Source organism: Tamandua tetradactyla, chromosome 13, assembly GCF_023851605.1.
Source record: "Tamandua tetradactyla isolate mTamTet1 chromosome 13, mTamTet1.pri, whole genome shotgun sequence".
Classification (NCBI taxonomy): Eukaryota; Metazoa; Chordata; class Mammalia; order Pilosa; family Myrmecophagidae; genus Tamandua; species Tamandua tetradactyla.
Window position 1 is genome coordinate 60,508,759 of NC_135339.1, and position 27,073 is coordinate 60,535,831.

The 27,073-nt window shown below is 36.5% G+C and overlaps 1 protein-coding gene, 1 non-coding gene and 1 pseudogene across 2 annotated transcripts in view; all 3 read right to left on the reverse strand.

The window, feature by feature from the left end:
- The window catches only part of HPSE2 (heparanase 2 (inactive)), a 771,963-nt gene that overhangs the window by 717,715 nt on the left and 27,175 nt on the right, over positions 1 to 27,073 (reverse strand). The gene's annotated exons all lie outside the window — the stretch shown is intronic.
- LOC143654653 (U6 spliceosomal RNA) lies at positions 1,025 to 1,134 on the reverse strand. Its single transcript, XR_013161858.1, has one exon. It is a non-coding gene; the product is annotated as a U6 spliceosomal RNA (small nuclear RNA).
- On the reverse strand, positions 10,758 to 13,320 carry LOC143653180 (exosome complex component CSL4 pseudogene; annotated as a pseudogene).

The window sequence follows — 27,073 nt, forward strand, 5'->3', positions numbered from 1 at the left end:
ATAGTGGAACAATATCTTTAAAGTACTGAAAGAAAAAACCTATCAGCCTTGAATTCTATATTCAAAGAAAACATCTTTCACAAATGAGGGAGAAATAAAAACTTTTTCTGGCATATAAACATTGAGAGAAGACATCATTAGCAAAGCTCTTCAAGAAATGTTAAAAGAAGGAAAATTATATCAGATAGGAATTTGGATTGACACAGAAAAATGAGGAGCAGCAGTAGTAAATATGTGGGTAAATATAAGACATTTATTTTTAAAACTTTTAAAAAGATGATTAACTGTTTCTTTAAACTAAGAAAGATTCTGGGTTTATAAAATATATAGAAGTAAAATGTATGACAACAGCACAAAGAGGTAAATGGAAGTAAAGTTTTACAAGGTTATTATAAAGTATATGATATGGAGGGTGCACAGGTGGTACAAAAGGAATGCTCACTTTCCATGAGGAAGACCTGGGTTCGATTCCCAGACCATGAACCCCCCCAAAATTTTTTAATTACAATTATAATATACACGACATGGTACACTATTGTTTAAAGGTAAACTGAAATAAGTTACTACAAAATTTTAAAAGTATAGCTAACAAGCCAATAAATAAAATAAAACAGAATTCTACCTCCCCCACAAAAAAATTTAATTATGCAAAAGAAGCCAGCAAAAAAAGAGAAAAAAGGAACAAAAATCACATGGGACAAAATGAAAACACATAGCAAGATGATAGATACATACAAAACAATCAATCATCACATTAAACGCAAATGCTCTAAATCTGTACTGTCTAATACAGTAGCCAGTAGCCATATGCCATTAACGAGCACTTGAAATGCGGCCAGTCCAAACTCAGATGTCTGACAAGTGAAAATATCCATAGGATTTAAAGACTCAGTACAGAAAATAAAAAATGTAAAATATATCATTAATGTTTTTAATATTGAGTATGTTACACTGATAATATTTTAAAAATTTGGAAAAAACCAAATATATCATGAAAATTTATTTCACTGATTACTTTTTTTTTTTTAATATGGAGCTCTTCACAAATTTGTATGTCATCCTTGTGCAGGGGCCATGAAAATCTTCTCTCTATTGTTTCCAATTTTAGTACATGTGTCGCCGAAGCAAGAACACACTGGTATCTCATAACTTTTTATATGTAAATACTAGAAACATTTTAATTGCATATGTGGTTCACATTATACTTCTATGGGAAAGCACTGGCCCAAACATTTCAATTATAAGGCAGAAATTGTCAGATTGAGTTAAAAAATAAGACCCAATTATATACTGTCTACAAGAAACCTACTTTAGGTACAAAGAGACAAAAACCATGCAAACACTAATGAAAAGAAAGTTGAAGTAACTATATTAACATAATACAAAGTAGATTTCAGAGCAAAGAATTACCCAAGATAAAGTTCATTTATGATGAGAAAGATCAATTCATCAAAAGAACAAAATAATCTTAAAGGTTTATATACCTATTTAAAGAGCTTTAAAATATGTGAAGCAAAAATGATAAATGAAGAGAAAATCTGACTAATCCAAAATTATAGTTGGAGATTTAAATATCTATTTCTCAGTAATTAATAAACAAGTAAAAAGAAATTCAATAAAAAAATACTGAAAGACATGAACAATAGCACAAAACAGTTTGATCTGTTATTTATAGAACACTCCAACTGACAATAGCATGTATATTGTCTTCAAGGAAGCTTTACCAAGATAGATCATATTCTGGGCCATAAAACAAGCCTGGAAGAAATTTTAAAGGAATGAAATATGTTGTCTGTTTACGACAGAATTAAATTAGAAATAACCAAAAGATATCTAGGAAATAGATAAGAGCAGAAATCAGAAAATTTTAAAAACAGGAAAAAAAGAGAAAATTAATAAAACCAAAAGCTTATTCTTTGAAATGATGAATAAAATTAATTAATCTCTAGCCAAGAAAAAAAAAGAGAAGACAAAAATTACCATTATCATTACTGATCTCATAGACATTAATTAAATAGAAAGTTACTTGAAAGAGAAAATTATCCATACTCAACACAAGAAGAAACAAATAACCTGAACAGCCCTGTATCAATTTTTTTTTAATGATTTTGCAGTTAAAAACTTTCTAAATGGGTGGTGCACTGGTGGCTCAGTGGCGGAATTCTCACCTGCTATGCCAGAGACCCAGGTTCAATTCCCGGAGGCTGTCGGTGCAAAAAATTAAAATTAAAAAAATTTTAAACAAAACTTATGTTAGGTCAGGGGTATAAGGGAGGGCTCTATGGCTGGACTCATGAAGTTACTTCAGAACGGGAGGTGAACCGTTACAGTCAAGGTCTTTACCACCCACTGCTCAACCCACTAGCATAATAACCCTTTGTTTAATGTGCCGCCCCTTCCATGCCATCACCTAACCCCTGCCCTTAAAAACTGCACTCGCCAAAGCCCATGCGCAGACTCACCTCACTCCACCTTGGGTTCGGTGAGCTCTGCCCGGGAGTGCAGGCAATAAAGCACACTCACTTAAAATCATTTCATCTACTTCCCTTTCTCTCAAATACCTCATATCTTAAAACCTTTCAACTTCTAAACAAGAAAACTTCAGGCCCAGATGGTTTCACTGGCCAATTCTACTAAGAATTAGTAATTTCAATTTTAAGAAAGAAAAAAGACTGATTTTAAGTTTTTTGGGCAATAGAAAAGAGGAAATACTCCAACTCATTTTATGAAGCCAGTATTACCTAATGTCAGAACTAGACAAAGGCATTACAAGAAAAGAAAACTACACACCAGTATTTAATGAAGATCATGAACAAAAATCCCAGGACACTTTTATATAGAAATTGACAAGCTGATCCTTCAATTGACATGGAATTACTAAGGAGCTGGAATAGCCAAAACAATTTGAAAGAGAAATACAGAGGAGGAGAATTTATATTACCTGACTTCAAGAGTTACTGTAGAGCTATAGTAATCAAGACAGTGAGATATTGATGTGAAGATAAACAAATAGGTCAAAAGAAGGGGAAAAATAATCCATAAACAGACACAAACGTATATGGCCAATCAGTTTTAGACAGAGATTCTAAGGTTATTAAATGTGGAAACAATAGTCTTTCCCACAAATAGTGCTCGAAAAATTAGATCTCCATACGAAAAAATCCTGGACTCTTAACTCACACTGTATAGAAAGTTTGTGTAAGAGCTAAAACCATATATCTGTAGAAGAAAACATATGGAAAAATCTTAGTGACCTTGGATTCAGCAAAGATTTTTTAATAGGACATAAAAAGACAAAAGTATTACAAAATATTGATAAATTGGATTTCATCAAAATTTAAAACTTTTGTAATGGTAGCACATGTTGTAAATGTAACTAATGTCTTTGAATTGTATGGTAAAAATGGCAATTTTATGTTACATATATTAATTTTTTTTAAGTTTAATCTTTACTCTTCAAAAAACACTTTAAAGAAAATGAAAAGGCACACTAGAAACAGGTATAAAATATTTGCAAACCAAATATCCAACAAAGGACTTGATCAGAATACATAAAAATTATAACAAGTCAATAATAAGGCAAACAAACAAATTTAAAGATAAAGAAAAGATCTAAACAAATTTTACCAAACAAAATATACAGATAGCAAATAAGCACATGAAACGATGCTCAATATCATTAGTCATAGGGAAATGAAAAGAAAACACTGAGATATCACTGCACACCCCCTAGAATAGCTAAAATTAAAAAGACTGAGCACAGCAAGCTTTGTCGAAGATGTGAAGCAACTAAAACTTTCATACATTGCTAGCAGGAACACAAAACGGCTGGAAAAAAGTGCATCAATTTCTTAAAAAGTTAAAAATACACTCTCTACACAATCCAACAATTTCACTTCTAGGTATTTACTCCAAAGAAATGAAAAATATGTCCTTGCCAAGACTCATATACAAATGTTCATATCAGCCTTATTTGTAGTAGCCCAAAACTGGAAAGAACCCAAATTTCCATCAGGTGATAAATGGATAAACAAATTGTGGTATGTCCATTCAATACAATAGTATTCAGCAACAAAAAGGAATGAACTACTGATGCATGTAATAACATTGATGAATCTCAAAAGCATTATACTAAGTAAAAGATGTCCAGCACAAAAGGCCATGCATTGTATGATTTTATTTAAATAAAATTCTAGAAAATGTAAAACTATAGTGAAAGAAAGCAAATCAGTAGTTCCTAGGGATGGGGCTTGAGGGGTGGGGGTGAGAAGGGAATTGACTATAAAGGGATTAGAAGGAACTTTTTGAGGAATACAGATGTTTTATATCAATTTCGGTAGTGGCTAACAACTGAATACATTTATCAAAGCTCATCAAGTTGTACACTTAAAAACTGGTAAGTTTTATCTAAATCTTGTTGGTAATACAAAGAGGATATGGAGGAGGAGGTAGAGAAGGGAATGTTTTTAAAAATTAATTGAAAAGGCTTTCACATTCTACCCACTTGCAAGGTGATTCCTCACCTAAATCTGAGACCTACTAAACACACTTGAAACTCCAGAAAATAACACAACACACTGGAATATGGCATGATTATTATATCCTACAGCCTTAGAAGTTCAGACAAGAGGAGGCTCAATAAAATCACTGTGATGAGAGAAGGTTTGGGAGTAACAGTAGAACTCAAGGGCGTAGAAGGCAGGGTAAATCTGAGATAGAAAAAGAACTTTTGCACAAGAGGAACAGTTTGTTTAAATAATTTTAGTACACTGAAATGGAAATTCATTTACAGAGATGAGAAGCTATCCTTGGAAAAAGCTCCCAAGTTCCTCATGGATCCATATGGACCAGTCTGTGCATTCATGCCTCTGAGTCCAGAGGAGTACTGGCAATTCCACTATTTGCAAGAGTATTGTTTCCCCACATGACTCTTATCCCTTTTAACACAAGAAACATCTAATTAACTTTTCTGCCACACACAGCTGGCACCACAGCAAACCATGCTAGGGGAAGGCTGACCCAGAATTACTGATGAATGTTCAAAGTAAACAAGCTTTCGGCCAATCTGGAATGGTATATTCTAAAAGGACATAGAGCTCTTAAAATTAATTAACTCATCCGGACAAACTGTCCATCCAATGGAAGTTTTTCAGTAATGAATATCAGACTACAGATCTCCCTGCAGCTGAGCTTGTTTATCATTCACAGAGGCTGCTTCTGCACATCTCATGGATAGCTTCATGATTTTTATTTTCACAGGCTTCTGGCTTCTTATATTTATATAAACACACCGAGAAAGCAAAACACACAGGAGAGCAAGTTTAAATGGAAGATCCTATATTCTCCCCAAAAGGCAGAAACACCTACCTTTCTCTCCTTTCCCACACGTCAGAGTAGATAATTTGAAGAGAAAAAGACCCTGTGTTTGGGAGGAGAGGAAAGGACCTCATTAAAAAGCATATACTTGCTTAAGTGGTTTTGTCATTGTGTGGAAATTCTAATAAAGTGCTCTCTGCTGCAAAATTTGATGACTGCCCAGTGGGAGCTGTATATGAAATGACATCAGACCCACATGAAGACTGAAACTTAACCCTAAATTAGAAAGTGCCTAAGTTAGTGTCCTGAAAGAACTTGTTTTACTTCATGGTACAGATAATTCCATGTCAAACAAGGTTCTTCTGTTGTTTTCTTTGCCTGTTTATTTATTTTTGTTTGTGTAGAACATAATCTTCTGAATGGATTCTGACCATAGATCTAAGGGAAAAGTACATTTCATGTAGGTCCATCTGGGTATAAAGAGAAACCCCTGAAAGATCTGAGAATTTCAGATCTTCCTCTTCTTGCCTGGTGGGAGTTCTTGTTGTTCCCTTGGTCAAGGGGACGCAAAAGCACACTCTGGCCAGATTTGGGACCAGAGCTAGCATCTCTAACCCTCTGAGAAGAAGCTTAAGTAGGTATGCCTGCCACCCTACATGACATTCCCCCACACTTGCCTTCCAGTGGAGTTTTTCTAACTTCAATCACTATAGGCTATTTTATGGGACAAAAACATAGTGACTCATGTAAAAGAACAAAAATAGCTACCATTTGTTGAGTACCTACCATGCATGAGGCACTGTGCTAAAACTCCACGAATACAATAGAATGTCATCATACTACAACACAATGTAGCAGTATAGAGTAATAAGAGCACAGACTCTAGACAGAGACTGTCTGAGTTGGATATTTTTACTTCACCACTCACAAGCTGTGTGACCCTGGAAAAGTTATATAATCTCTGTTTCTTGGTTTCCACATGTATAAAATAGAAATAATGACAGAATCTATTTCACATACTTTCTGTGAAGATTAAATGAAGTGCTCAATAACTGTTAGTCATTTATTATTATTATTTCTGCTTTATAAATGTAAAAACTAAAACTTAGTAAGATTAAGTGATTTGTCCAAGATTGCATAGCTAATAAATGGTGAAGGCTAGAGGTCACATATAGGTCTGTCTGACCCTAAGGCAAATGTCTTTAACTGCTATACCACATCGTTTTCAAGAAAATTCTCAAACCCAAGGTTCCTCAAAGCATGTTCTGTGGAACACCAGTCCCATGAAATATATATTTTATATTTCACCTGGAGATTTACACTTCATATTAGTATATTAAAAGCTCATTCAAGAAACCCATTTAACTTGGTTTAATCCAATGTTTCACAAACGTATTTCACAATTAAACTATAGTTCATGGATATTCAGGATCATGGGAACATCCTTTGCTAAAAAATCCAAGTAGTTAACTCATCATGATGGAAACTGGAAGGTGTTAACAAGAATTATGTTGAAATATCCTAACTCCTACAATTAGTATTACACAAGTCATTACTTATAACCCTAGACTAAGTGTTATAAGAAAGAAAAAAGTTATAAAACGTCTTTATCAGGAAAAACAGCCCATGAATTCAAATTTTAAGAAAAAAGAAATTACTTGGCCAAGGCAACAGAACCAGGAACACAAGGGAGTCTTCTAAATTTTAGTATAATACTTAGTCTTTTGCACCATTGGTCTCAAAAGTGAGTTAGATGTTCACAAGAGGTTGTAGGGAGAAAATAATGTAACATCTGTTCATATATTCTAATCTCTGTAATAATTTTTGTGCATGTTATATTAATATAACATCTACATTAATATGATAGTGCAAGTGTATAATTTAAATAAACAAAATTTGTAGGTATGCTCAAAAAGATTTTACTGATGGAAGAACACTATCAAAAAAGTTGGGTGTCTCACTATTCCAATCTCTGAGCACAGAGACCACCATATTGCTGTGACAGAGAACAGCAGAGGACAGAGTAGAACAGAAAGTTTATGATGTTCCATCCCAGTGTCTTTCAAACATAAGATATAGACCCCCATTTTAAAGACAAAAGGAGAAAAAGCAATTCTAACCGATCACTCCTAAAATTGAAATTATTATTTATTTTATTATTATTTTTGGCATGGCAGGCTCCGAGAATCAACCCAGGTCTCCAGCACAGCAGGTGAAAATTTTGGCACTGAGCCACCATTGCACTGCCCTGAAATTAATTCTTTCTGTCATGTTACTCAAATTTTTAAAACATAAAAACTAGTCTTTACCCATAGTTCTTAAACTGTTAAAAAAAAAATTTACAAACTAAATAGAAACAAATGCAAAAAATTCAATTTAAATTACAATCAATTTAATGTGATGGATTGGTCTAATTTTATTGAAATACTAAATCATCACTCGCAACCTAACTACAGCTAAGACTTAAGGCACAAGCTGTGCCTCACTTTTTCTTTCATATAGAAAATGAAGAAACAAAAATGTTCAACTCATCAGCTTAATACCCTAGAAATGAACAGAACAGTATCTGGCAAACAGCAAACACTCAATAAATGTCAACTGTGATCATATCAGTGTTGTCAAAATTATCATCATCATCTTAAATCTGGCATGGGCCTTATATGGATCACTCAATTCTCTCACCACTTTGCTCTACAGGAACTACTTCTAGACTTTTGTTCCTATAGCCTTCTTTGACACATTTTTGCCATCAATTGGCCTAATCATATCATTTATGTTTTAAGATTGCTTTTCCCATAATCTGAGATAAAGTAGTACGACTGAGCACCAAGACAAGTTTTTAAACAATCATCCAAAGTATATAAGCAATAGTTCACAGCGTCATCATGTAGTTGTAAATTCATCATCACAATGTATTTTTGAACATTTTCATTACTCCAAAAATAATAAGAAAACAATGAAAAGAAAAGTAAAAAAGAAAGCCAAAAACTTCCCATATCCCCTATACTCCCTACAATTTTTTTTTGTCTTTATTTTCTTACTCATCTGTCCATACACAGGATAAAGTCATTCACAAGGTCATTCACAAGGTTTTCACAATCACAGAGTCACACCATAAAAGATATATAGTTATACAATCATCTTCAAGAAGCAAGGCTCCAGGGAATGACCAGGTTATACAGAAAGAGCTCAGCATCTTTGAATTTAAAAATAGCAGTTACAACTCAGGAATAGATGTGTCTGCCGTTAGAGCTTACAATATAGGAACTTTTATAGTAAACCTTCCCCTGATAACCTATGCTCCTAAATTCAATTCTAAGACTTTGCACATTATAGTTATTCCATATTAGTGAGGCATTATTATATCTGGCTTATTCACTCAACATAGTGTCCTCAAGGTTCATTCACCTAGTTGTATGCCTCACAACTTCATTCCTTCTTGCAGCCACTCAATAATCCATTTTATGTAGACACTACAGTTCACCCTTCCTTTTATCTGTTGATGTGCCCTTAGGCCACCTCCATCTATTGCAAATCATGAATACTGCCACTATAAACACCAATGTGCAAATGTTCATTCATGTTCCTGCTTTTAGTTCTTCCAAGTGTATACTTGATAACAGCATTGCAGAATATGGCAACCTTATACTTAGCCCCCACTGTAGGACCACCACAATGCTCTCCAGATGGGTTGTACCATTCTACTTCCCTACCAACAGTGAATAGATACGTCTCTCTTTCCACATTTTCTCCAACACTTTTACCTTTCTATTTATTTTTAAGCAGTTTTATTCACACATCATGCAATCCATCCTATGTAAACAATCAATAGTTTCCAGTATAATCACATATGTATGCATTCACTATCACAATCTATAAGAAGACATTTCCATTTCTCCAGTAAAGAAAGAAAAGGAGGGGAAAAAATATAAAAAAATAAAAAGTACAAACAACAACACCAAGAATCCCATACCCCTCCCTTATATTCCCTGCTTATTGACATCTAGCTTTGGTATATTGCTTTTGTTATATTAATGGAAGCCTATTACAATGTTTCTGATCATTATAAACACTAGTTTGCATTGACTGTATTTCTTCCATATACCATCTGTTCCAAATTGAAACTATTCTGTATCCCAGAAAAGTCATGTTCTTTCATTCTGATTCAATATTGATGGTGGGTTCTGCTGATTAGATGGTTTCCATGTAGATGTGTCTCACCCATTCAAGGTGAATCGCTTCTGGAGTCCTTTAACAGGGAATCATTTTGGAAAAAGCTTCAGAGCTGACACAGAGATATTTGGAGATGCAGAAAGAAAATGCCCCTGGGGAAGTTGTTTGAACTAGAAGCCAAAGGACCAGCAGACACCAGCACTAACAAAGTCAAGTATCAACAAACTAAAACAGATTCTGGTAGCAGAGAAGTAGGGTGCTGCAGTTTGCAAATATAAAATGTGTTGGAATGGCTTTTTAAATGGCTAATGGGAATATTCAGGAAGAACTGTGAAGAAATTGATAGAGAAAGCCTATAATGCTTTGAAGAGACTGTTTGCTAGAGATGTAGACTCTAAAGATAGTTCTGATAAGGACTTAAACAGAAATAATGCATGTGTTATTGCAAACTGGAAAGAAGGTGATCCATGTTTTAAACTGGCAGAGAATTTGGCAAAATTGACTACTAGTGTTGGACGGAAGGCAGAATTTAAAAGTGGTGAACTGAAATATTCAGCTGTAGATTTCCAAAATAATGTGGGAAATGCAACTTGGTTCTCCTTGCAGTTTATATTAAAACACCACAGGAAAGAGATAAGCTGAGAACTGAACTCTTGGGTACAAAGAAACCAGAAACTGATGGTCTGGGAAATTCCAGGCTTCCAGAAAGGAAGACCCCAGAGAACAGTGCCCCATATGAGGATTTATCCAAACATAGAACCAGTCAGCCATTATAGGACAAGCCAGGTTTGGAGATGGAGTTTTCCAGAAAGGATTTGTGGGAGGTCCTATTGTCTGATAGGTATGATCCTTATATACTGCATAGAAAGCCAACAAGAGTTTTGTAGGATCTGTATAAACAGATACCAGTCTGGATTAAAAGGGACAAACTGAAGGAAAAATAACTTCAAAGATAGAACCACAGAAGCTAAGGTTTGAGGCCAAGAAACCTTGGGCCAGGAGAGTGGACCCACCCACGCATTTGGAGATGGTGTGTTTGCCCTGACAGCAGAGGGCAGGCCTTCTGCCTCGATTTTCAGGAAAAGTTTTGGTTCCCCAGGCCTCAGTGAGGGTGGAGAACATTTCTTAGGGATTAGGGAGGGCCTTGCTTCCACCCCATTTTCCTTCTTCTTTCTCTTTTGTCACAGCAAAAAATATACATTTATAAGGACAGTCAGGAGAAATAGGTTATTTACAACATTACACAATTTGTTTGCTGGTGCCTCCAAAAAATAAGTTTCATAAGTCAACAAAAAATTAGAAGAAAACTTCTCCACCTACGGAACACAATTCCAGCAGATTTTTCTAAGGGTGGTTGAGGCTGACCCCACACATTTTAACAAAGATGATGTCTTGTTGATGTTACTTTCATGCACGTACTCTGAGAAACAGCTTAATCCCCTCCATTGGTAAATTATGGTTTCTTGGGTCTGCAAAAACTCAGGCTGCACTTGTGCCACTATCTGGAATTCTTTAGTGTGGGTCTTAGAGCACTATATCTCACATCAGCTGATGGGTACCGTCTGGACATGTGATTCACTCTGAGCCACCACCACTCCTAGCTCATGTTTAGCAGTGGACAGTGGACAGCAGGTAGTTGAACTGTGTGTCACCTAGGGATATCACTTTGGCCAAGACAATGCCACCTGGGCAGAAACTCTTGTAAATTTCAACCTTGTCTTTTTCAGTAGCTCATACATCTTCCTTGTGGATAGTTCCTCAAAAGGAATTCTTAAGTGGTGTGGACCTCACTTATAGGGTATGTACTTTGGCAAAGCATGAATTGATGCTAAAGATGTTACAGGTTACACTAGCCCACATCTGGCAGTAATTGAGACTCTGTCTCTCTCATTACAGACACCACAAGAAGTGCACCATTTTCCCTACTCTTATCAGATATTCGGCAAGTGATGAGAAGATAAAACCGTTCAGGATGTAGGTACCACTGCCCAGGCTGCCCTCCTCCAAACTGCAAAAGACATTCGCTGGGGATGCCATGCCTAATGGGTAGTGCCATGATTAATTCCCTCTAAAAACCCATCCCATTGTTCTGAAGGGGTTGAGTGTGTATCCCAGAGATGACAGCCTAGGTGCTGCCACATGCTTGGAGAGAGTGGAGCCAAGGGAAAGGTGATCTCCCAAAGTTCTCCAAGGCTCAACCCTAACCCCACCATTTGGAAAGAACAGGGCCACTGCAGAGAGCCTTGGAAAGGGTGGGACTCCTACTTTCTAAAGCCCTGAGGATTAATGACTCTGAGACTTGGAAATCTAATGGAATTTGCCCTGCAGGTTTTCAAAAGTATTTGGGTTTGGTGACCCCTGTTTTCCTTCCAATCTCCCCCATGACAATGGGATCATCTATCTTATGACTGTTCTTCCTTTGTATACTGGCAGCAGATAACTTGTTCTGAGTTTTACAGGTCCAGAGTCAGAGGAGAATTTTGCCTTGGGACAGACCCTGGTTATAACTGACTTGGATAATATTTTGTCCTGGTTTTGACTTTGTATAGTATTTGTATTGTTACTGAAATGGTTTAAGGCTTTGTGATATTGTAACAGAAAGAATGTATTTTGTATATGGAAAGAACATGTCTTTAAGGGGTCCAGAGGTTGGAATGTGTCAGTTTGAAACTGCTGCATACCCCAAAAAGAGCCATTTTCTTTATTCCTAATTCAATATTATTGAGTAGGATCTTTTTGATTAAGCTATTTCCATAGTGATGTGACCCACCCAGTTGTGGGTGGGACTTTTTGATTTGGTCGCTTCCATGGAAATGTATCTCACTCATTCAAGTTGGGTCACTTACTGGAGTCCTTTAAGAGGAAATCATCTTGGAAAAAGCTTCAGAGCTGACACAGAGATATTTGGACATGCAGAAAGAAAATATCCCTGGGGAAGCTGTTTGAAACCAGGAGCCAAAGGATAACCAGAAGCAAGTCATGTGCCTTCCAAGATCAGCCTTTCTAGAGTCAAGGTATCATTCTCTGAATGCTTTAGTTTGGATATTTTAATGGACTTAGAACTGTAAACTTGTAGCTTAATAAATTCCCTCTTTAAAAGATAACTCATTTCTGATATATCGCATTTCATCAGAATCAAAAAACTAAAACACCATCCCATTTTCAACACCTTGTACTTTGACATTCATTCATTCTTCCTCATGTAAAACCATTCTCATATTTATACATTTAATCACCATCATTGTCTACTCTAGGTTGGCTAAGTTATACAGTCCCAACCATACTCACACTCAGCTTTGTTCAATATATTTATAATATTGTGCTACCCTTAGATTATATTGTATTATCCATTTCTGGATCATTACAATCAATTCTTTTGAAGATTCCATACTGTTTTGGCATCCAATGCCCAATCTCTACACTCTTTCTATCTCTGATAACCTGTGTTCTCAGCTTTAACTATCAAAGTTCACTCATTAATGTTAGTTCATATTAGTGAAACCATATCGTACTTGCCCTTTGTTTCTGGCTAATTTCACTCAATATAATGTCCTCAAGGTTCATCCATGTTGTTGCATGTGTCATGACTTTATTCTGATATAACATATCCTATCTTTTCTCTCTGCTTATCCTTACTGATAGCCTTCATTTCTACACTCTTCTCCAGACCCTCTCTCCTGTCTTCTCCGATCTGCCTGTAGTGCTCCCTTTAGTATTTCTTGTAGAGCAGGTATCTTGTTCACAAATTCTCTCAGTGACTGTCTGAAAATAATTTAAACTCCCTAATTTTTGCAGGACAGTTTTGCCAGATATAGAATTCTTGATTGGCAGTTTTTCTCTTTATATTTAAGATACGTCTTAAATATATCATACTATTGCTTTTCATCTCCATGGTTTCTGCTGAGAAATCCACACGTGGTTTTATCAAACATTCCTTGTATGTGATGAATTGCTCTTCTCTTGCTTCTTTCAGAATTCTCTCTTTTTTGACATTTGAAAATTTGATTAGTAAGTGTTGTGGCATTGGTCTATTTGGAACTATTTCTGTTTGGGGTACACTAGTGCCTCTTGCATCTGTAATTTTATGTCTTTCATGAGAGTTGAGAATTTTTCAGTGTTAATTTCCTCCATTATTCTTTCTGCTTCTCTTCTCCTTCTGGGACACCCATAATACATATATTCATGTGCTTCATGCTATCATCCAATTCCCTGATATCCTGCTCATATTTTCCCATTCTTTTCCCTATCTTTTCTTCTGTGTGTATGATTTCAGATGTTCTGTCCTCCAGTTCACTAATCTTTTCTTTTGCCTCTTCAAATCCTCTGTTGTTGGTCTCCATTGTGTTCTTCATCTCTTCTATTGTGCCTTTCATTCCCATAAATTCTGACATTTTTCAAGCTTTCAAGTTCTTCATGTTCACCCAATATTTTCTTTTTATCATTCATATCTTTTGCAATATCTTCCCTCATCTCATTGATCTGATTTTTTAATTGACTTAGCATGTTTGTCTGAACATTAATTGATTGCTTCAACTCTGGTAACTCCTATAAAGTGCTAGTGTGTTCCTTTGACTGGGCCTACCTTCATTTTTCTAGTATGACTTGTAATATTTTGTTGGTATCTAGGATTTGATTTCCCTGATTAGTTTATTCTGGAGGTCATTGTCACTCTTTACCTAGGGTTTTCTGGTTGGTTGGCTTTGCTCTCTATCTGTCCTTTGGCATTCAGTTCAATTTATTCTAGACATCTAACATAGTTTCTAGTTAACTAGTCAGAACTTTTCAGCTCTCAACAACAAAAAGACAAACAACTCAATAAAAAATGGGCAAAAAACGTGGATAGAAACTTTCCAGAAAAGGAAATACAAATGTCTTAAAAACATATGAAAAGACACTCAACTTCATTAGTTATTAGGGAAATGCAAATAAAAACCACAGACAGGACTTATGGGAAGATGGATTAGGATAGGTCGAATTCACTCCTGCCCTAAGGAACAGCTAACAAAGTTAGACAGAAAAATGATCAGGACAAGGGTTCCAGGACACAAATGACCTGAGAAGATCTTCTACACTACATAGGGAGATCCTGGATGAAAAAGCTAAGGAATTGAGATGCAGAGAAACAGCAATTATATAGCTAGTGCAAAGAACTTAAACCACCCCTTTCCAAATGGAGGCCAGGAGCACTCAGGAGGGCACAGACAGGGAAGTGGGGATGAAGACATAAGCCAAGCAAGGCTCCTTAATTGTGACACACCCACATGTCCATGCACACTTCCCACATTGTGTCCTGTGCCTCACTGCCCTGTAAACCACACACCATGGTGTCACCCACCACCTGTGCCCTAAGTACCACCACACCGCCCCCACAACCCACAACCCAACCACTTGCACCACACACACCTAAGCCCCACCACCCGCTGCCACAAACATTCCCACATACCCACCCACAACCCACAACTCCATGACCTGCTCCCTGAACACATGCAAAAATGCTCATCCATGCTCTAACCCCACCGCACCCATACCCATACCCTGGCCACACACATCCATGCCCCACACAGCTGCATACCCATGCCTCACTCCTCCCATGCCCCACACAACTCCACAGCCCCCACGATCTGCCTCCTATCATGCCCCATCTCTGGGATCCCTGTGCTGTGCCCTGCCCCTGCACACTGAATCCTGCCCAAGCTGCAACCACACTCCCCTACACTACACTCCCGCAACCCCATGCCCCACACCACATGCTCCCAGGCAGTGGCAGAGCACCCCAGCCCCATGCATAACCCTGGGCCACACCCCACCACGCCCAACTGTAGCCCGCCCCATGCCCTGCACCCAACCCCACAACCATACAATAATACAAAACCTTAGACAACTGAGGAAAACCAACTTCCAAAGTAACCCTATGAAGATAATTAAATGAATTGAAGTGAACAGAAAATCACAAAGCACATGAAGATGCAGACAGATCTAACCCAACCGAATGAACAAATTAAAACCCTGGAGTAAACACAGACTTTAAAACAACTAATCAAAGATGTTCATACAACTCTCCTAAATAAATTCAATGGGTTAGCTAATGACATAAAAAGATCAAGAAGATATCAGAAGAGTACAAAGAAGAATTTGAAAGAATAAATAGAAAAATAGCAACTATCACAGGGCTGAAAGATACTGTCAACTAATAAAAAATATACTAGAGATGCACAGCAGCAGATTTGAAGAGGCAGAAGAAAGAATGAGCAAACTACAGGACAGGACAATTTATTTCAAGTGCACAAAAGAACAAATGGCAAAAAAAGATGGAATAATTTTAATTGGCTCTCAGGGAAATGATGGATATTATGAAGCAAAGAAATAAAAGGATCATTGGTGTCCCAGAAGGAACATTAGTTAGGAAGATTAGTTGAGATAATGGGGAAAATTTTCCAATCCTTATACAAGATATAAATATGCAAATCAAAGAAGTGAAATGAACCCCAAAAAGAATAAATCCAAATAGGCCTATTCCAAGGTATATACTGATCAGTCTGTCAAATGTTGAAGAGAACCAGAAAATCCTGAAATCAGCAAGAGTAAAGTGATCTACTACATACAAGGGAAATTATATAAGACTAAGTTTGGACTACTCAATAAGCACAATGGAAGCTAGTAGTCAGTAGTATGGATATATTTATGATCCTGAAAGACAAAGACTCCCAGCCACTAATCCTGTAACCAGTTAAACTGTCCTTCAAATATGAGGGAGAGATTAAAATTTTCACAGACAAAGGCTGAGCAAATTTGTCAACAAGAGATCAGCCCTACAAGAAATACTAAAGTGAGTTCTGTTGGCTGAAAAAAAAAGATGCCAGAGGGAAGTCTGGAGAAGGGCACAGAATTGAAGAGTACCAGTAAGGTTAACTCAAAGAATAAAAAGAGAAAGAGGGAAAAGAATATATAGATCTGACAAATAAAATCCAAAGAATAAGATGGTAGATTCAAGAAATGCCTTTACAGTAATAATTTTGAATGTTAATGGAATAATTTCACCAATTAAAAGATACAGATTGGCAGAATGGATTTAAAAATATGATCCACCTATATGTTGCTTGCAAGAGACTTATTTGAGACCCAAGGATACAAATAGATTGAAAGTGAAAGGATGGAAAAAGATGTTTCATGCAAGCTGTATATTAAAAAAAAAAAAAAAAACAGGAGTAGCTAGACTAATATCAAACAAAATAGATGTTAAATGTAAAGAAGTCATAAGAGACAAAGAAGGACACTATATATTAACAAAAGGGACAATTCATCAAGAAGAAATAACTATCAAAAATGTTCATGCTCTCAATCAAGGAGCTCCAGCGTACATGAGGCAAACATTGGCAAAACTGAAGGGAGCAACAGATGTTTCAACAATAACAGCGGGAGACTTCAATACATCTCTCTCCTCTATAGACAGAACAACCAGACAGAGGATCAACAAGGAAATAGAGAACTTAAACAATCTGATAAATGAATTAGACCCAACAGACATATACAGATCCTTACACCCCAAAACACCAGGATATGCATTCTTCTCTAGTGCTCATGGAATATTTTCCAGAATAGACCATATGCTGGGTTACAAAACAGGTCTTTATAAAATTTAAAAGTTTGAAATTATTCAAAGCACTTTCTGTGATCACAATGGAATGAAGCTGGAAAACAATAACCATCAAAGAACCAGAACTTTCACAAGTATATAGAGATTAAATAACATGCCCTTAAACAACCAGAAGGTCAAGGAAGAAGTTGCTAGAGAAACTGATAACTATCTGGAAACAAATGAAAAATGAGAATATAATATATCAGATTCCAACAACCTAGTTTGAAGACTTGGAAAAGTTAGTTATTCATTTCAAAGGGAATGAGACGTCAAAGAGCTAAAAATATTCTAAAAAAGAAAAGCAAAGTAGGACATTAACATTTCCTTATTTTAAAGCTTATTATTAACAACAATGGTCAAAACAGCATGGTACCAGCAAAAAGTGTACTTAAAATTAGGCCTAATTAAAAAAAAGAAGAAAAGAGAAAAAAAAATAAGAAGAGTTGTTGACCAACAGTATTGAATTGAAAGTGTGGAAATAGACCACCAAATCCACAGGCAACTGATCTTCAACAAGGTCCCCACATCCACTGAACTGGGGCAGAATAGTCTTTTCAGTAAATGGGCATGGGAGAACTGGATATCAATAGCCAAAAGAATGAAAGAGGACCCTTACATTATACCCTATAAAAAAATTAACTCAAAGTGCATCAAACACCAAATATAAGAACCAGTACCATAAAGCTCCTAGAAGAAAAATAGGGAAACATCTTCAAGACCTAGTAATAGTAGGTAGCATCCTAAACATTATACCCAAAGCACAAGCAACAAAAGAAAAAATAGATAAACAGGAACTCCTCAAAATCAAATGCTTTTGTGCCTCAAAAGACTTTGCCAAAAAGGTGAAGAGGCAGCCAACTCAAGTGGAGAAAATATTTGGAAGTAACACATCAGATAAAGGTTTGATATCCTGTATACATAAAGAAGTCATACAACTTAACAACAAAAGAACAAACAATCCAATTATAAAATATGAATTGGCTAAAGATATGAATAGATATTTTTCCAAAGAGCAAATACAGATGGCTACAAAGGACATGAAGAGATGCTCATTTTCATTAGCTAAAAGGGAAATATAGATCAAGACCACAATGAGATACCACCACACACCTACAAGAATGGCTGCTATTAAACAAACAGGAAACTACAAATTTTGGACAGAATGTGGGGAAACTGGGACACTTATGCACTGCTGGTGAGAATATATAATGGTACAACCGCTACAGAAGTCAGTTTGGTGGTTCCTCAGAAAACTAAATGTCAAGTTGCCCTACAATCTGGCAATATTACTTACTCATTATATACCCAAAAGAGCTGAAAGCAGTGAAACATGCATTTGCACACCAGTGTTCATAGCAGCATTGTTCATAATCGCCAAAAGATGGAACAATCCAAGTGCCCATCAACAGATGAGTGGATTAACAAAATGTGTTCTATACATATGATGGAATATTATGCAGCAATAAGACAAAATGAGGTCCTGAAGCATATGACAAAATGGATGAGCCTTGAGAACACAATGCTGAGTGAAATAAGCCAAACACAAAAGGACAGACACCATATGATTCCACTTTTATAACCATGGTAAAAGTAAACTCAGAGACTTATATTACAGAATATAGGGAACCTAGAGATATACAGGAGCTAGAGATGGGTGAACGGTTAGATAATGAGATTGAACTCAAATGTAAGGAAGTAGATAGAAGTGAAGGTGGTTCGCTAGTGGGTCTATAAGTAATATTACCATATTGAAAGTGAACATGATTGAAAGGGGTTGGTTAGACCCATGTGCCCCACCAATTAACACTACAAAATAAATATGTTCTTGCATAAATTATTTTGAAGGTATGAATTGTATACAAAGAGTGTATAAGTTTGGGTTATAGTGGGAAAACTGCTATTACATGGTATGAAATATGTTTAACAGGAAAACTTCAACAGTACCACTGCAATTCCAGGGGTAAATAATGGAGGTAGGGATAAAAGTTAAGGGGAAGTTGAGATTTTCTATTTGGTGAGGGTGTGTTTCTTGGTTATCTTTCCCTTAGGAACAATGAATTTATCTAAAATTGAGAGTATTGATGGACTGTTGACTTTGGACATTATACCTGATGCCCAATGAATGAAGTCGGCTAAGGAAGCACTGCCCGAGAAGGAGATTGGTGAACAACGGTATATACGTATGATCGAATATTGTGCTGCTACAAAAAGGAACGAAGTTCTGAGGCATACAACACTGTGAATGAATCTGGGACGTTTAGTGAGGCAAAATAAGCCAGAAACAAACAAGTAATTATTGTATGATCTCATTTAGAAAATACTTATAAGAAAACAAGGGCCTAGATTATAAGCATTTATAGCAGTCACATTTAATCTGGAGTGGTAATCGTTGTTTCTGGATTTTAAAAGGCTGTTTTATAAACGTATAACCTGGTATTTAGAGATAAGAATGAAACCAGTCAAGTCACAATTAAGATAATTCAAAATACAGGGGTAAAGAAGTCACTGTCCATATTTTAGAACCTCATCTGCTCTTTGAGACCAAAGGAAAAAGGTTTGTTTTGTCAAGAACCTAAATTTTCTGTAGCACATAATCTAACACAACCCGTCTGGATATATCATTTAAACAATCTAAAACACAGGGAGCCCAGAATAAGAATGAGTACCTTTAATCCTATATCACTTAATGTAATGCCTGGATACATTCCAGAGTATAGTAAGCAGATAATCAAAAAGTATTGGCAAAGACCCTTGAGGGATGGGAGAAAAATTATGAAACTATTAAACTTTACCACCAGGGAAACTCCTGAAACTGTGTCAAACATTAGGGACACCTAAATCAACAGGCTAAACCCTTGATTTTGAGGCTTGCTCTCGTGAAGATTATGTATGTAGTGGAGCAACTTAGCCTACCTAAGGGTATGCCTAAAAGTTACTTCCGGATGACCTCTTTTGTTGCTCAGATGTGGCCTCTTTCGCTTTAAGCCCAACTCAGCAATTAAAATCATTGTCCTCCCCCAAAATGGGACATGCGTGGGAGATGACTCCCAGGGATGAGTCTGGCCCTAGCACCGTAGGATAAACAATGCTATCCTGAACAAAAGGGGAAAATAAATGTAACAAGTAAGATATCAATGGCTGGGAGAGTTCAAATAGAGTTAAGAGGTTACTCTGGAGGTCACTCTTATGCTAGCATCAGTTAGACATTGCTACCTACCATAACTTGCCAAACTCCAACCAAAGCCATTCCTGTCAATCCTAAAGAATACCTAGGGTGATATATAATATTCTGCAAAGGTTCCATACACTAGTGTAACTTTTCAGAAACCTACAATCTCCAGATGAGTCCCTGGACCAGATGAATCCTCAAAGGCAGAGGGTCCAGACTCTCCAGAACATCAACTAATCCCATTCCTCTATCCCATGTTATTGACAACCCCTTCCAACATGAGAAAGTTAGAATTACCATAGCCCAAATACCCCTAAAGAGTGGGAGAAAGATCAAAGGTGATGGTGGAGTTATACAGAGAAAGTAGGGTTTAACAAGCAAATATGACTGCTGATTCATTACATCGGTATTTCTTTTAGTCTCCAATATCTTAGAGTAGTTAGAAGGAAAAACCTAAAATTGTAAAACTGTAGCTCATACCAAACTCTGAAATCCGTTCTACACCTAATCATTGCGATGTGCTTTGAAATTTATTGCTTTTTTGTATATATGTTATTTTTCACAAAAAAAAAAGGGAAAAAAATATTTCTTCTAGCCTCCAGTGTTTTGAAGCAGCTAGAAGGAAAAATCTGAAATAGTGGAATGGTAACCCATAACAAACTCTGAAATCTGTTCTGTAACTATTTGTTGAAGTGTACTTTGAAAATCATTGCTTTTTCTTTCTTCTCTTTGTATAGATGGTATATTTAAGAATTAAAAAACATTAAAAATAAATCAATGGGCATGAGAGAACTTGATATAAACAACCCTATACAAAAAAATTACTCAAAGTGGATCAAAGAACTAAACATAAGAGCCAATACCATAAAACTCCTAGAAGAAAATATAAGGAAACATTTCAAGACTTAGTAATAAGAGGGAGCTTCCTAAACTTTGCACCCAAAGCACAAGCAATGAAAAAAAAAAAACAGATAAATGAGAACGCCTCAAATTCAAATGCTTTTATGCCTCAAAAGATTTTGCTTAAAAGGTAAAGAGGCAGTCAACTTAATGGGAGAAAATATTTGGAAATCATGTATCAGATAAATGTTTGATATCTTGTATACAAAAAAAAACCATATAATTCAACAACAAAAGAACAAACAACCCAATTATAAAATGGGCTAAAGATATAAATAGACATTTTTCTGAAGAGGAAATGCAGATGGCCAAAAAGCACATGAAGATATGCTCATTTTCATTAGCCATAAGAGAAATGCAAATCAAGACTACAATGAGATAGCACCTCACATTTATAAGAATGTCTGCTATTAAATAAACAGGAAACCACAAATGTTGGAGAGGATGTGGAGAAATTAGGATACTTATGCATTGCTGCTAGGAATGTATAATGGTACAGCCACTATGGAAGACTGTCTGGCATTTCCTCATAAAACTAAATTTCGAGTTGCCCTATGACCTGGTAAACCACTACTTGGGATATACCCAGAAGAGCTGAAAGCAGTGACATAAACAGACATTTACGTACCTATGTTCATAGCAGCATTATTCATAATTGCCAAATGGTGGAAACAACTCAAATGCCTGTCAACAGACAAGTGGATAAACAAAATGTGGTATATACATACGATTGAATATTATGCAGCAGTGAGACTAAATGACGCCCTGAAGCATATGATAACATGGATGAACCTTGAGGACATAATGATGAATGAAATAAGCCAGACACAAATAGATACTATATCATACTACATGATTTCGCTTTTATGACCTGGTAAAGGTAAACTCAGAGGTTTATAATATAGAATGTAGAGGACCTACAGATACATGGAAGGGGAGGTTTGGATTTTCTGCTTGGAAAGGGTGTGTTTATTGGTTAATTTTTTCTTGGGAACAATGAAAATTGTCGAAAATTGAGAGTGTTGATGAATGTACAACTAAGAGAGGATAATGTGAGGCATGGATTATTGTCTTCGGACATTACACATGATGACCAATGTATGGAGGTTGCTGAAGGATATACTAACTGAGATGTAGAATGGCAACATGGTGTATACAAATGATCAAATAGTGTGCAGTTATAGAAAGGATGAAGTCGTGAGGCATGAAATGAGATGAATGAACTTGGGGGGCATTATGTCATGCAAAATAAGCCAGGAACAAAGAGAAAATATTGTATGGTCTGTCTTAGAAAATACTCATAAGAAAATTGGGGCCTAAATTGTAAACTCTTATAGCAGTCACATTTAGTTTGGAGCTGTAATTGTTATTTTAGATTTTGAGAGGCTATGCTATATATGTATAACTTGGTATCTCCCTGCAATTTGGGGTAACTGTATGACACCTAAGTCTCAGAGTAGGAGTTCCACAGGTTTGAAAGTCAGCACTGTCACATGTAACAACTGTCAAAGAAATGGAAAAGAGATCAGACTTCAGTTAGAGATAAAAACGAAGCCTATTGGATGGGGACTAAGGTAAATCAGAATCCAGGTGTAAGGATGACTTTGTCTGTATTTTAGGACTTCTCCTACTGTATGAAGCCAAAGGAAGAGAGATTTATTTTATCCAATACCTAAATTTTCTGTGGTATATAATCTAACTAACCTGTCTGGATAGATCATTTCAGCAACCCAAACACAGGTAGCCCAGAATGGGAATGAGGGCCTGTAATTCTGTAATGTAATGCTCGGATACATCCCAGAGCATGTCAAGCAGATAATTAAAAAGTACTGGCAGAGTCCCTTGAGGGATGGGAGAGAAAATATGGAACTGTTAAGCTTTACCATTAGGGAACCCGTGATAATGTTCAAATATTAGGGATTCCCAAGTCAATAGGCCAAGCCCTTGATCTTGAGGCTTCCTCTTATAAGTTTTTTTTTGTTTTGTTTTGTTTTTTTACATGGGCAAGCACTGGGAATTCAACCTGGGTCTCTGGCATGGAAGGCAAGAACTCTGCCCCTGAGCCACCATTGCCTGCCCTATAAAGCTTATTTATGTAGCAGAGAAGCTAAGCCTACCTCTAGTTATGCCTAAGAGTTACTTCCAGAGGACCTCTTTTGTTGCTCAGATATGGCCTCTCTCTCTCTAAGTCCAACTCTGCAAGTAAAATTATTACTCTCCCCCAATGTAGGACATGACATCCAGGGATGAAAGTCTCCCTGGCATAGGGGGATATGACTCCCAGGGATGAATGACCCTGACCCTGGCACCATAGGATCAACAATGCCTTCCTGGCCAAAAAGGGGGAAAGAATTATAACAAAATAAGAAAATAAGGTTTCAGTGGCTGAGAAAGTTCAAATAGAGGTGAGAAGCTATTCTGGAGGCTACTCTTATACAAGCTTTAGCTAAATATTGCTATTTACTATGGTTTGCTAAACCCCAACTGAAACCATTCCTGCCAACCCTAAAGAACACCTAGGGCTCTATCTGAGATTATATAAAGATTCCATGCACTATAATTACTTTCCAAAAGCCTACAACCTCCAGATGGGTTCCTAGGCCAGTTAAGTACTGAAACCAGAGGGTCCGGCCTCTCCAAGAACATCAACTAGTTCCATCCCCATATCCCATATTATCAATAGGTCTTTCCAATGTGAAAAAGGTATAGTCACATAGCCCAAATACTCTTAAAGACTGGGAGAAAGATCAAAGGAGAAGGAGGAGTTATGACAGAGAAGATAGGATTTAACAAATGGGTATGACTGCTGAATCATTATATTGATATTTCTTTTAGTCTCCAGTGTCCTGGAGCAGTTAGCAGGAAAAACCTAAAATTGTGAAACTGCAACCCATACCATCAAACTCTGGAATCTATTCTATAACTAATTGTTGCAGTGTGCTTTGAAATTTATTGCTTCTTTGTATATGTGTTATTTTTCACAATTAAAAAAACACAATGAAATATCATTTCACACCTACTAAAATGACCTTCATACAAAAAAAGAAACCAGAAAGTTACAATGCTGGAGAGGATGTGGAGAAACAGGCACACTCATTCAACTTTGGTAGGAATGGAGAACAGTACAACTGCTCTGGAAGACAGTTTGGTGGTTCCTCAGGAAGCTAAGTATGGACTTGCCGTATGATCCAACCATCCCATTACTAGATATATATTCAGAGGAACTGAAGACAGGGACTAAAACAGACATTTGTACACTGATGTTAACAGCAGCATTATTAATGCTTGTTAAGATATGAAAATAGCCCAAATGTCCATCAACAGACAAGTGGATAAATGAACTGTGGTATACACATATGATGGAATATTATGCAGCTACAAGACAGAATAAAGCCATGATGCCTGTAATGTGGATGAACATTGAGGACATTATGTTGAGCAACATTATCCAGAAACAAAAGGAAAGTACTACATGGTCTCACTAATATGAACTAACTATAATGAAAAAACTCTGAGGGTTAAAATTAAGAACACAGGTTATCAGAAGATAGAAAGAGGGTAGAGATTGGGCATTTGATACTAAAGAAGTAGAGAATGTTCAACAGCATTGATTATAAAGACCCAGAAAAGGGTAGCATAATACTATCTGATGGTAGCACAATACTGTAAGTATAATGAACAAAGCAAAGTGTGAATATGGTTGAAAGAGGAAGTCTAGGGGCATGTATGACACCAGAAGAAAAAATAGAGGATAAAAACTGGGACTGCGTAACTTACCAAAACCTAGAGTTGACGATGATCAAGATTAAATGTACAGACATACGAAAGTTTTTATATGAGGGAGAGCAAGTGAACGTCACCATTGCAAGGTGTTGAAAATGGGATGGTATATGGAAAAAATGCAATCAATGCAAACTAGAGTCTATAGTTAACAGTAACATTGTAATATGCTTCCACTATGTAACAAAGGCAATATTTCCAAGCTAAATGTCAATAAGAGGGGGATAAAGGGAGGGGTATGGGATTCTTGGTGTTGTTATTGTAGTGCCTCCTTTTTATTGTTTCATTGTTTTTTTTACTTATTTTTCCCCTTCTTTCTTTGCAGAAGAAATGGAAATGTTTTCATAAAGACTGTGGTGGTGAGGGCATAAGTATGTGAGTATATGGGGAACCATTGATTGTTTACTTAGTATGGATTGTATGGTGTATGCATAAAACTGTTTAAAGAATGAAAAAGAATGATATAAGTGCTGGAGAAGATGTGGAAAGAGAGATATACCTATTCACTGTTGATTGTGAAATAGATCATGGCAGCCCATCTGAAGGGCAGTGTGGTGGCTTCATAGGAGGCTAGGTATAGGGTTGCCACATATAATCCTGTGCCCCTTTATTTGGTATATACATGGAAGAACTGAAGTCAGGGACATGAATAGACATTTAAACACTGGCATTTATAGTGGAAGTATTCATGCTTCGCATAGATGGAGGTGGCCCAAGGGTATATCAACTGATGTATGAAAGGGCAAACTGTGGTGTATACATGCAAGGGAATACTGAGCAGCTGCAAGAAAGAATGAAGTTGCGAGGCATGCAACTAGGTGAATGAATCTTGAGGACATTATGTGGAGTGAAATAGGCCAGAAATGAAAAGACAAATATTGTAAGCCCGCACTAATATAAACTAACTATAATAAACAAACACTGAGAACTGAATTTGATAGCATAGGTTAGCAGAGGATAGAACATGGGCAGAGATTGGGCAATCAACAATTAAGGAGTGCAGAGATGTTCAGTAAGCTTTATTGTAAAAGTTTGTAAATTTTAAGTTCTTATAACAGTCACATGTATTCCTGAGTTTTAACTGTTATTTCTAAATTATGAGATACAAAGCTTTTTGTGTATAACCTGGTAGTTCTCTGGAACTTTGGGTATCTGTGTGACACCTGAGACTCAAAGTTAGAGTTCTGCATCTCTGAAAGCCTGCATTACTCCATATAGAAGCTGTTAAAGAAATTGAACAACAGATCAAACTTCAATTAGGGATATGAATGAAACGGACTTGGTTAGGACAAAAGTAAATCAGAATACAAGGTAATAGATGATAAGGACTACAGTTTACTTCAACTTCTGTATGAGACCAAAGGAAGAGACATTTATTTGGTACAAAATTTACATTTTCTGTAGCATACTATCTAATTTAACCTGTGTGATCAGTTTATTTAAATAACATAATTACATGGAACCCAGAATAAGGAATGAGATCTTATTATCCTGTGCAGGTTAGTGTGATATCCTGACACACCCAGAGTATTTGGGATAGAAAATAGAGAAGTATTTGCAAAGTCCCATTGAGGGGAAGAAATGTGGAAATATTAAATTTCCCCACCCAGGGAATTCATGATATTCTCATAAGCATTAGGGACTCCCAATTTAATAAGTCAACTTGATCTTGGGGTCTTCCCTTATGAAACTTATTCCTGCAAACGAGAAGCTAAGACTACTTATAATTATGCCTGAGTGTCTCCCAAGAACCACTTTGTTGCTCAAATGGGGCCTCTCTCTCTAAGCCAATATGCAAATAAACTCACTACCTTCCTCCCTTTGTGGGACATGACTCCCAGGGGTGTAAGTCTCCCTGGCAACATGGGCCTGGCCCTGAAATCATGCAATTGAAAATGCCTTCTTGGCTAAAAGGGGGAAATAAATGGAGCAAAATAAAGTTTCTGTGGCTAAGAGATTTCAAATAGAGTTGAGAGGTCATTTTGGAGGTTATTCTTATACATTATACACATATTCCTTTTTGGTTTCTGGTGTATTGCAATAACTAGAAGGATATACCTGAATCCAATAGACTAGATTCTTGATGATGACTGCAGAAC